Below are 13,096 nucleotides of genomic sequence, written 5' to 3'. Positions count from 1 at the left end.
AATACTAAATAATGTTGTAATTGTGTGCATTAATGTAATCAGGGTTCATACACTTTTTCACCAATGATTTGCAATGACTTTTCCAAGACTTCTCAATGACCTTTACCTCATTTTCCATGACCAAACAAAAATTACCACTGAAAATGGTTTATTTGAACATGGAACAGGAAAATAAGGTCTGCATATGAAACATGTTGTACCTATCTAAAACAAATCAAATAGTAGGCTTACTAGCTTCTACACGCTGAAGCAACTGTAGTCAGGGATGCAAACTCATCAGGTATGAAAAAAGGTGACAAGGATCCGAGCCCCCGACCCCATGGAATATCGGTTTAGGAATAACAGAGGATTTTAGCAGTCAGAACAACTAAAGCAGCAGTGTTAATAATAACAGAAACGCCAAAGAGTCACATCTAATAGAAATATATAAAAGCATTTATTTTAATCGTGTAGCAGTCAGTTTATAATTTTGGCAGGACTGTTGAGCATTTTGAAAATGTATTTTCATGCCTCTGTGCAAGGCTTAGTCTTTCTATCTTTATAGCCACTGGTGTAAAGTAACTAAGTTCATAAACTCAACAAGTACTATACGTGGGTACAATTTTGAGATACTTGTACTTTATTATATTTCAATGTTTTGCTACTTTGTTCTTCTTCTCCTCTACAGTTCAGAGGTAAAAGGTGTACTTTTCCTCCAATACATATATTTAATACCTTTAGTTACTTCACAGATGTGGATGAATGATGTGAAATATAATCAAGTGTTAAATCAGACTTTAGTTCCACCTGGAGTAAATTCACAAGCTACCCTGCAGTACACAAAGTCAGTCAAACTAGCTGCACCTTTACCAGCTTTGAGAACACTTTCATGATCAATCATTATAAAACAAATCATATATAATATTCTGAAATGGATCAATCTGCACAATGACTACTTTTACTGTTGCTACTTTCACTATATTTTGATGAGAATACTTTTCTATTTTTACTTGAACATTTTGAATGCAGGACTTTTACTGTGATAGAGTATTCCTACACTCTGATACTTCTACTTTTACTGAAGTAAAAGATCTGAGTACTTCTACTTTTACTCAAGTACAAGATCTGAGTACTTCTACTTTTACTTAAGTACAAGATCTGAGTACTTCTACTTTCACTACAAGATCTGAGTACTTCTACTTTTACTTAAGTACAAGATCTGAGTACTTCTACTTTTACTCAAGTACAAGACCTGAGTACTTCTACTTTTACTCAAGTACAAGATCTGAGTACTTCTACTTTTACTCAAGAACAAGACCTGAGTACTTCTACTTTTATTAAGTACAATATCTGAGTACTTCTACTAAAGTACAAGATCTGAGTACTTCTACTTTTACTCTTGTACAATATCTATACTTATACCACCTCTGTTTATAGCCTATGAAAAAAACTATTAGAAAACGAAGGCTAAAGCTAACGTTAGCAGATAGTGACAATCGTTGAGCTAGCTACATCACGCTCTGCCACTATGCTCTGAACACCTGAACCGGTGCAGTCTGTGCCACAGTGCAGTCTGTGCCACAGTGCACAGTTAACGAACTTACCGTAGATAATGTAGCTGACCATCATCCCGGAGCAGCAGAGTTCAGCCGACAGGCAGGAAGACTCGAGCACACAGCTCGCGCTTCATATATTACAAAATAACACAATGCGCGTCATGATGGCACATAACAGCTCGCGACCGCGGATTATTTCGGCAATTAGATAACATGTAAATTAAAATTACATTTCTATTACTTTTCCAAAACTTTGGGAAAAATATTGTTTTCCATAACTTTTCCAGGGCCTGGAATTTGCATTTTGAATTTCCATGACTTTTCCAGGTTTTCAATGACCGTACGAACCCTGTGTAATGCATAGAGTCTGCGTTGTGGCTGAGGTAAAGTGTTAGTGGGGGGGCCTGGCCTTGTTGATGAGGCCGGTAGTAGAGCGGAAGAAACGTAGGGTTACGTTTGGTAACCCATGTTATATAAGCACAGCAGAACCCTCTACTGGACTCTATGGGTACTCCCCCATATCCTATCTATGCATGCATTCGTGTGCCATAACGTAGAGAAGGGGTGCCCAACCTTTTTTGAACCGAGAGCTACTTTTAAAGCTGCCAATCTGCCGAGATCTACCAGTCCAAATAGAGAGGCGTAGCCATTACTGACAGCCATATATAGTAATCCCAACAGGCCACCTTGTTTATGGTTTGATTCAGTTTTAGTAGAATATAAAATACATGAATGAATGATGAAATGAGCACATAAAGTGCAGGCATACTATAATTATATTGAGGTACTTGAGACTAATCCTGCAACTGTATAGTTCTGCTCCACAACAGTTTGAGAATGAAGAAACCATCACGTATGAAACTACAATAACTACAAACAAAGAGTCGATATTTTTCTAAGACCATTTAGTGCTTCACATAATAAAATACACAACGGCTGTAGCCTGATTATGCTTTGGAGCTGTGTGTGTGGTTCAACGTGTAGGTGTGTGTGGTACAGTGTGTAGGTGTGTGTGTGTGTTGTACAGTGCGTAGATGTGGCGGACAGACGGGGTCTCAGTTGGTTTGGTGTCCTCTGCTTACTTGTAAATACAACTTTTGGCCCGTAATTTCAATTCCCCATTTCAGCGACCAGAGAGAGAGGGGGGGGGGATATATCCAGTCTCTGATTGTGTTACGTTATTATGAGAGTGCTCTCATACTTGTTTGATTCTGAAATTGTATATATTTATATAAATATATGTGTGTCCCCGCATCTGTAGCCTGTTATTGTCTCATTATACCACACTGTCAATGAATTAAAAGTAAATATATAAGTGGTCATGAACACATCTGTCCATCAGACAGAGGGCTGCTGTGCCTCCTGTTATCATTGATGGACGTCTCTTTAAAATGACCGCTCAGAGGAGAGGAGTTCTCATTTCTCTAACTGCCTGCTGCTTCCCCTCCTCTCTCCTCGGTTCCCCTCCTCAGTCCTCCGCTCGCATCTCCTGTGGGCGCGACTAAGTATTGAGGATAGGAGTCGAGGAAAGGAGTCGAGGAGGGGAAATTAGAGTATTGAGAAACCTCTACTGTAAACATCTCGTCGCGATGAAAGCAGTTAATAAAATAATATCCAGGGGATGCATGCAGAGCTGTCATTGGCTGAGATAAGTCCAGCCGTGTGTCACGACTCTTTGAAACATCTCTGTTCCCGGAAATGCATCCACGAAGGAGCCGTGGAGGACCCATCAGTGTATCCTCGGTTATAGCTCCTCCAGAGAGCCTCCTCGACGCTCGATCCTCGGTGCTCGATGTGCATTTAGAGAAATGAGATGTCCTTCAACATGGCGCGCTGAAATTCATTTCCGGGTCACTACCGGAGGACCGAGGAGTCGAGGAGTCGAGGAAGGGAAATTTGATGAAATGAGAAAGGGCCTGTGTGTGCCTTCTTAAATCGTTTGTTTACGTCCCTCACTTCCGTTTCGCTTCTCATGCACTGATTCGCTAGCTGAACAGCCAATCAGAGTGATTGCTTGGTCCTACTGCCTGACCCGATGCATGGCCGATTCAACATGTTGAATCAGCCATGCATCGGGCCAGGCAGTCCAAATAAGGCGTGTCACGGCCGACGGTGCGGGACACACCAAATTGAGTTTGGGCGACAGGACACGCTTCGTCTTCCGACAGCCGAAAACGGCCGAAATCGGCCTGGTTTATCAGGGCCTTTACTTAGAGAACTGTGTGCAGTGTTTTGCAAAAAGTGCCAAGTTGAATTGCAGATTGGGTGCAGAGCTGAAAATGTGTTTAGAGTTTTGGAGATTTGAGCTGAGGTTTTGCTCTTTGAGTGTGAGTTTAAATAATTATGCTTGATGTGAGATTTTTGTGTGTTTAGCAACTGAAAAATACTGTAAGATAATATCTGCAAACCCCTCACACAACAGGATCATTTGGGTAGATTATCTGTTCAGATTCAATTAGACAGGCAGAACGTTTTAATAAAAAGGACATTCACCATATGAAAAAGGTGAATGTCCTGAAAAAAAGAGTTCATGAGGAGCTAATTGTTGCATCCCAAAGTTTATTCTTTCCAGATGCACCATCAAGTTTCAAGCCACCACAAGATCAGATATGTACCTTTTAATCCTAAGTATTATATATATATATATATATTTAGTACTAAGTATCTTCGCTTGAAAGTTTGAATTTGTACCAAACCGTTTTGAACATAATGTACAACACAGCTTGCAGTAGTCAGACCATGACTGGGACATCTCTGTCATGTTTAGGTTATCTGATATGAGCTGTCATGAAGGTGGAATGAGCCGCACACTGGCTGTGAAGGTGCAAACAGTTACAAAGGCTGAGTGGGCAACAGATGTTCTCAAGTTCAAAAGCATAACTTTGGCTTGAGAAAATAGAGCTATAAAGGTATTATCACAAGTACAAAAGTTTTTTTTATTCTATACTATATTGTATAGAGATCCAGAGAGGGACACGTGAAGTCAAGGGCAAAACCAACCGCCCAAATGACTAAAATACCATTTTAACCCCAACACTGCCTGTGAGGCTCCTCAGCACTGCCCTCCTTTGCGAACCACCACAATTACATGACTCTTCTTCAGAAACCTCAGCTTTACATGCAATACACTGTTCTATACATTTGAGTTGTGAATTTTACAAATAACTATCATTTTGTGTCGATTTTCGACACTCATTCATTGTCACTACTACCGAAAGTTTTTTAATCTTATCTGCATTTTACACTTATATTGTACATATTGTACATATATTTGTTGTTATTATAATTTAGTTATAGTTTAGTTTTCCTATAGAGCTACTTTTTATATACCTTGGTCTATCGTAGAGTCTATTCTATTTTATTCTAGTGCGCATGTGCTCTCCACAGATATAAAAATGAATATTCAAAAAAGTATTCCCTGGTGTTTTCCTATGGAGTAAAGGCAACAAAGTGTTTTTCTGGCCACAGCTGATATAAAATGTACCGGATTTCTTTCCACGGATTGATATGACTGCATGTAGTCCTCTGGTCAAAGCATCCTTAGCAACTGTCTGCTGTATAGACGTAACAGACAGTAGCAATTTACCAAATTGACCATCGGAATCGAGTTTGGAACAAAGCAGTCTTACAACCCGGTTTAAGATTCAAGTGAATCGTTGTCTTTAAAGATCTCCTATCATGCTATTTTTAGGCATATATTATGGGAATCAGATATATGAAAAATATATTAAAAAAACATGTCTATGATGTTTTTTGCTCAAAATACCAAACAGATCATGCATTTAAACATCCCTCATATCCTTCTATTTCAGGCCTGTTAGAGAAGTGGTGATTCTGTGACTGTAGCTTCTGGCCCCGCCCCCTTTTGAGCACCAGGCACACTGTGAGTTCTGTGACGAGCTGTCTGCACTGCTCAGATACAGCTAAAAAATGCCGTGATTAAACACCATATCATGTTCCAAAGCACTTCAAGGTTTATTTCTGAAACAGTATGGAGCTCAAATACTTTTTCTCTTGCGGGTTTAATACAAGGTGAGTTCCTTTTTTATACACATACTCTCTCCAGTACAGCAATAGCTCTGAGTGTTAGCGATGTTTGCTAATGTAAACAAAGACCATATTAGGTCCAAAACACGTCGCATATTGTTTCTGATAGCAACGTTTCTGATTGGGCCGTGGGTGTAAAGTCAGCCCACATTTCCGATATTACGTCATATCGGACGCAAATCTGGATCAGCTCCGTTGTACCCCAGTTTTTTGAGATTTGGGTACAGAGGAAAAGAGAGGGTTTTAATTTCTGACACTTTGTGAGTTCCCTGACACATATTTATGTATAAAAGACATCAAAAAGGGAATTTTGCATTATAGGACACTTTAAGTTGAGCCAATAAATGTCCTAGAAATTAAACAAAAAAAACTAAGTTTTTTGGCAATATCCAGTATAATTTATGGAACAAACCAAAACTATCCATGAGAATATATGATAAACTGTGACAAGAACGGTATCTTTCTCTCCAAGCTTATCTTGATTGAACTGCTGGATCAAAACATGTTTTTCTTTTAGCCTATTTACCTCGTTAATGTAAATAATACTCATTACATTAAAACATGCATTATTTATGATTACAATAATGGTTGTTGGTAATGTATTAGCTTTCATAGGAGCTCAGACCCCTCCTTATGGGAGCTCAGCTCCCATTGGCTCCCACATAACTTGAACCTTGGTGTTAAGGTTACGATCTAATTACAAGTGCTTCACATTTTCAAAATCAGCTAAGGAATGTCTAAAAGGCTCAGAGAAAGCAACATTTGAGTCGATACATTAAGTAGTTCAAAAGCCTGAATGTTTGCTGGTGTTAAGGTTGATTGCCAAAAGGCAGTGTTTAAAAGCTCTCACATGAATAAACAATTTTTATTCTCATGTGGCCCTGAGATTTTTATGGAAACGTTACAAAAGTAGATGGTATCCAGCAGTAGTCCCACAGGAGCAAATCAGAGATTTATATTTTCTGCTGCTGCTGATGGAAAGCAACATGTGTCCTCATGATGATGATGAATCTCACTCATACAACGTTTCAGATACAACATTGCTGTCATCTAAACAATAAAAGTTGTGCTGTAATGTTTTGTCTGCTGAAATGAATTGGAGGAGGATCTGCCCAGCGCGTATACCTGCCAGAAAACAATGCCATGTGGACACATAACTTAGGTTGAATATTGGCTCTCAAATGAACACCTTCCAGCAGTTGCATGTGAAAGCAGACATTAAACATCAGAATCTGCTCCATAAATTATTCAGCACACAAAAGGTCAAACATTCAGATGGAGTAAACACATTTTTGAGGGGAGTAGGGCTTTAAGAATGGCAAGCAAAACATCTGCAAGCAAACTTCAGCATTGCGCAGTGTGCTGTTGATGAGGGATTAGTACTTTATAACTCACTTTGTGGGGATTAAGGTCAGAGCCAAGCTAACCTTTCTCGGTCAACTCCAGCTGCATTACAGTCTCTCCTTGTCTCTCCCACCACCATCTAATCCACTTTACTTATTTCTCCCCTTAACTTATTTCCTTATTTTGTGCCAAACACATACCTTTATTGATATGAGAGAACTGAACCAGTTCGGAGCTAGTTCGGATCTAGTGCCTGATTGCAAACCACTTCTTCCTGCTTATGCCACAACAACAAACAGTCGCTAATGTCAGATAAGCTTCGGTGGTTATGCTAACATAACCCATCCAATACCAGATACATTTTAATAACCGCATTATGATGGTAAACGGTGTCACTTCAGACTGCCACATTGCCGTGAGTTAACGGTAGACTAAGCTCCGGTGGCGGGCAGCATATAACTCCAGCCAGCCTGTCCTCCTCCAAAAAACAACCAAATAGGTCGAGCAGCTTATTACGACCTATAGTCACGTTTTAAAGTTTAGCACCTCTAGTGGTCGCGTAAGAAACAACAATTTGCGGCAATTGCAAACTCTCCGGAGGGTCGTATATTTACAAGTAATCCTCTCTGGAAAATCCTAAATTGTATAATAGTTTGGCCATTAAAATGCTTTTTGATTAGATTTCTAGCGAGAAGTGTATATTGTACTTTTAGAATCCAGATCCAGTGGATGTGTAGGATCTATAGTTTGATAGATATTACGAAGATTATTTGAGGTCTCGCCAGGAGAACGTGTATCCATTACGTCTTTCCCCTATTCATTTCTATTGACGGCAGCGTACATGTAAAGTTCAATCAGGAGAGACGTGATGTATGAAATACATTTTTATTACTGGGACACATGATATGAGGGAATAGTGATTGACAGATTACAACAAGTGAATGAAATGATGTTTGGCGATTAGGCCCCCGGTTTGCAGGATGATCATTCAGGAGGGGAAAACCGCTCCGATGAACCCCCCGGGGTCTAGACACTGGTGGCGGTGATAAGTGGTTCGGTCTGGTCTGAAGGGAGAAGGTTTTTAGCTTGGCCCTGTATTAGGAGACAGGAGGCGAAGTGGTGGAGGAGGGTTGTGCGTTGACGCCTGAAATGACAACTGACAGAGAGGGAAGAGCAGATTTAAAGGGGTTAGCGGGTGCGATGATTGGCTAGCTAGGGAGTAACGCCCCCGATCACTTATTGGGAGAGGAGAGAGTATTGAAATGACGTGTAACACCAGAGGATATTGGTCTCCCTGATTGAACTTGCGCCAAGCTTCATTTCACTCAGGAGAGACGTGATGTATGAAATACATGTTTATTACCGGGACAAATAATATGAAGGAATAGTGATTGACGGATTACAACAAGTGAATGAAATGATGTTTGGCGATTAGGCCCCGGTTTGCAGGATGATCATTCTGGAGGGGAAAACCGCTCCGATGAACCCCCAAAGAAGTGAAGTATGAAGTACTGAGATGTGAAGCATTTCTTACCTACGGGCTGACTGCGGAGATCTGTGGATGAAATGAGAGATTAACGCGGGAACATGATGAGAATGCCAGAATCGCTGCCGGGCCTAGGTGAACGCCAGCCATGGGTTAACGCCTGGCGTAGCCGGGTTAAACATAGCGCAGACCCGCTGGCCGCAACCTGCACCGGTCGTATGAGTTGAAGGACTTGTTGCTCCAGCAGTTGGCAAATGCCGCTGAACCGCATCGGTAAACAATGAACCACTTCACTCTGGAGCAGAGTTTAAGAGTTTGATGCTATTTCTGCTGTATCAAGGAGTTTGTGGTGCAGAACCATTTATGATAAATTATTACATCACGGTCTGTTCCCTGATCTTTTTTTCTGATCTGAACAGATAAGTCCGATGTTTATTTGTATTTTTGTAATTGTATTTTTCTTATAGTCAACAAATCCCACAAATGTGTTAACTTTATATTATAATTGCAGGAAAGGTATGAGCAACAGGATCCAGCTCTCTACATGATCCGCTTTGCGATTCTGAAGGACAAATAAAGGAGTCTGCCTGCAATTTTGTTTTGTATTTATTATTGTGACTAAAAGTCATGGTAACAAGCTGCTGAATATTAAATATTCTTGAAAAGATGGACATGCCATCGTCTCCGAGAGATTGTCAGGCTCTTACTGCAGTGCATTCTGGGCTGGGAAGATTTACTGCTGTCAGTGTCTGACAGATGTATTAAAACAGTAGAAAAATATTGTGGGAGCATGCTGTTTTTTGTTGGGGAAGTTTATTTGAAACTTGATAATAAAAATATCTGTGATGAATTGTTTAGCGCTGTCAAGCAAAAATGCATTTCTGTTCCTGCGGGGTTAAATAAGAAGTGAGATGAGATGAGGAGACGACATGTTAAAGAACTTAAAAGGGCAACAAAGAAAACATAAACAGATTTGAATCTTGAAGAGATAAACAATTCCAGGAATATTTCACATTATGATCTGTGATCATGAAAGTGTGCAGACAACAGTCATAAGTTCCAACCTTTTTATTCGGAGTATTTACATGTGTGGTAAAGGCCTCTGGCACCGCACAGTATGCACAAGTCATTAAAAATAACAGCAACGCCTATTTAACATCAGCATGTAGAAATCAGACTGGAACAATGAGGGAAAACAGATAATTGGTGAGGAGAAACAGGAGGGATGGAGGAAGAGAAGTAAAAAGAGGAGAGAGAAATTCAGATTCAGTTCAGATTGGTTTTTAGAGAAGAAAGCAAATGTATCTGAACTTGTGGGAAGTAAAGTCAATGAGTAACATCATCATCATCATCATCTGACATATATTGGTGGAGAAAGTGTACAATTTCCACTTTTTATTGTAGGATGAAGTTCACATGTACCTAAACTGATGTCTAAAGAAATGTTGTAAACTTACTGTGATGGCTGATTATTTATGGGATTATAACAAGTATATACAAGGATGTGTAATTTACATTATAGCCTATGTAAAGGTGAACTTCATTCAGATCCCAATCACAGGTTCTAACTTGTTCTCACTCCAAAATCAGGTAACCTTCCATGCAGCAGCTTCTACCAACTTCAACTATCTTCTCCTTGAACGGCGGTAAACGTATTCCCCTTTGGAAAACACACTTGCTTACTTCCGTGCTTTTGAGTAAAGTCAGTTTAATTTAGTTACTTTAAAGTGATTACATTACAGCAACTACTAAGATTAAACATAGGCCAAGGTTCTTCCCGTCACAAAGGGAAGGGTAGAACAGGAAATATAGTGGTAAGTAAGAGTCAAAGGGAGAAGAAGTACAAGAGGATAGTACGCACAATATTGATCAAGACCCTTGTAAATCCCTTCTGATGTTACTCTTCATCCATAACAGGTAAGGGTATGTTCAGAGGGAGGGTGGAGAAAAATACATGGGTTGAGGAATAGATAAAAGAGAAGAGAAAAAGTTATGAAGTTCACAAGAACAAAGTAAGACAACAATGAAAAGAATGTAAGGGGAAGCGACAATCAAATAAAAGAGAAAGAAGTTCTGGGACAAGAAGAAGGCTTGGATGAAAGGGGAAATGAATATGAGAAGGATGGAAGAAAGAGAAGAGAACAGACAAGAAGAAAAAGAAAAAAGAAAAGAAAATAAGACCAGAAGGGAACAAGGAAATTACAGTGAGACAAGGATCTTTTCATGGACAGATTACCAACAGTATCAAAGCTTCTTTAATTTGAAAGTACAACAAAGTGGCAACATACTGAGGACTTTCACTCTTTCATACTCATCTAATATCTTCAGTTCAAAGTTTGAACTGTTCCCGATTCTTCTTTAAAGGAGATTTTCTGTATTGTTTGTTTAACTGTGCAGTCTTGACTGGTTTAAAGTGGGCGGGACTACATTTGAAAAAGGCAATAATCTAATCATGCTGTGAGAGTTGTGACATTGAGAGAAGAGACCCTCTTTAATGGTCACATATGCAGAGCACACAGCACACAGTGACATTTGGCCTCTGCATTTAACCCATCCTAGTACCAGGAGTCTAGCACTAGGAGCAGTGGGCAGCTATTGTACAGCGCACGGGGAACAAAGGGGAAGGAGGGTTTCCGGTGCCTTGCTCAAGGGCACCACGGCAGGGCAGGAGGTGGACTGGGACCTCTCCAAGTAGAAGTGCACACTCCATATTTAGGTCTGGTCGGGGACTTGAACCGGCGACCCTACGGCTCACAGTACAAGCCCCTATTGACTGAGCCACTGCCGGAATGTATGCCCAGTGTTTAACTCATAATAACTGTCATGGTTATTTCCTAAATTATTACATAGACTAATGCACATTTAGTAATAAGTATTTGTTTTAAGGGTTTTGAGCATGGATGGTAACTTGATTACACATAAAGAAGTACCCATGTTTCCAGGTTGTTTGCTCCTAAACTGTGCACTGCTCTTCAGCAGATAATTTGCTATTCTCATTTAACAAAGCACCAATGAGGACAGTAAAAAGGTTCTAGGCCCATCTAAAATATAGTTGATAATAACGCGTGCCTCACAAAATCTTGTGTGAGTTTTGCTTGACTGCCAATATTATTTTATGTTTAGATGGTTGAATGGCAGTAGCCTAGGGTTAGGGTTTGGGTTATTGTGAATCAGTTGCATGTTAACCTACTTTTTAATAATAATAATAACAAATAATTATTTTGTTTCACTACATGCTATAAAACTGTTATAGTTCAATTTCTTTAAGGGCTTTATGTGATCAAATAGTATGTGAGAAGGTGGGACACTCCTGCTCTAATTGATCATTCATAAAGCAGAAGTATTTTTGACAGTAACTTCTATACTATAGGGAGTTGTATTACTTTTAACTAAAAGGTGCAAAAGAGAGAGAGAGATCTTCACTGCGCATATTAATGCAGCCAACAAGGCTAAATGTCTCATTTCGTGAAAACAATTAATTTCACAACTTTTTATATTAACAACAACTAAGAATATAACTATCGAGAAAATTATAATTGGCTTATTAACATTGGCTTTTCGTGAGGTTGTCTTAACAGAAACAGATGTATTATATAGCCTCGCTCAATTGGCCAGCTCAATATAACTTGCAAACCCAACTTTTTTCAGACAGGTTCAGTGGATGGTCTCATAATGAAGTCATCAGTTTGATGTTTTTAATGTTACGTTTTTTAATGTAATCAAGTCATAAAACCCCACATGTTATTCATTCAAAACTCAATATAAACTCTAGAGCAGGGGTCGGCAACAGGCGGACCGCGGTCCGGATCCAGACGCCGACCTATGACCTATAATCAATACATTAATAGGAGATTTCAATTTTGACGGGGCGATTCTATTTTAACTGCTGCCGACAGGGTGCGAAAGAGACGAGTGAGCGATACAGGGAGAGAAACACAGAAGAGACGCGAGCGCGGCAGAGAGAAGCGGAGAGGAAAGTGAGTGAAGAGAATAATTAGCGATACAGGGAGAGAAGCGAAGTGGAGAGTGAACAGGCATGTTAGCGGCAGACAGGGAGAGACAAATAATTACACATGGCGCTCTCCAAGAAGAGGAAAGTGGACAGTGAGAACAGAGCTTTTAACCCTGAGTGGACTCATTCATGTTCATCCTGCCCACTGGGAGCACAGAACCAGTGTGTCTCACTTGTTCAGAGACCGTGGCGCTCATTAAAAGTGCCAAAACGCCACTATGAGACAAAACACAAAGTCTTTGACCAAACATTCCCTCTCAAGTCAGAACTGAGGTCACAAAAAAGAAGCAGTCTCAGAGCCCAATATGATCAGTCCACCAGGATCAACATTAAAACTAAATATCGTTCCAGGGCAGGCTAACCGAGGCTAACCACTGAGCACCTGCATGTGTGTATGAGAATGGCCCTGACACCATTTCAGCCCAGATTTAAACTCCTGGCAGGACGAGCTCCAGCTCAATTCTCTCACTGAATAAAAAAAAGTGAGTGAGGGATTGCAATATAAGAGGGAAAGAAAGAGAAACTTTAAAACTGTTCAATTGTTATGATGTGTAAAGACTGATATTGTTCTATAATCGGCTGAAACTGTTAAGTCATGATGGTTAACAAAGAAAAAGGGAAACTCACTTTATTTTATTTATCTAAAATTAAGCACTTTTAAGATATTTTTAT

This window comes from Gymnodraco acuticeps, unplaced genomic scaffold, assembly GCF_902827175.1.
Source record: "Gymnodraco acuticeps unplaced genomic scaffold, fGymAcu1.1, whole genome shotgun sequence".
Taxonomy (NCBI): Eukaryota; Metazoa; Chordata; class Actinopteri; order Perciformes; family Bathydraconidae; genus Gymnodraco; species Gymnodraco acuticeps.
The sequence above is the reverse complement of the archived record's forward strand: the minus strand, read 5'-3'. Positions refer to the sequence as shown.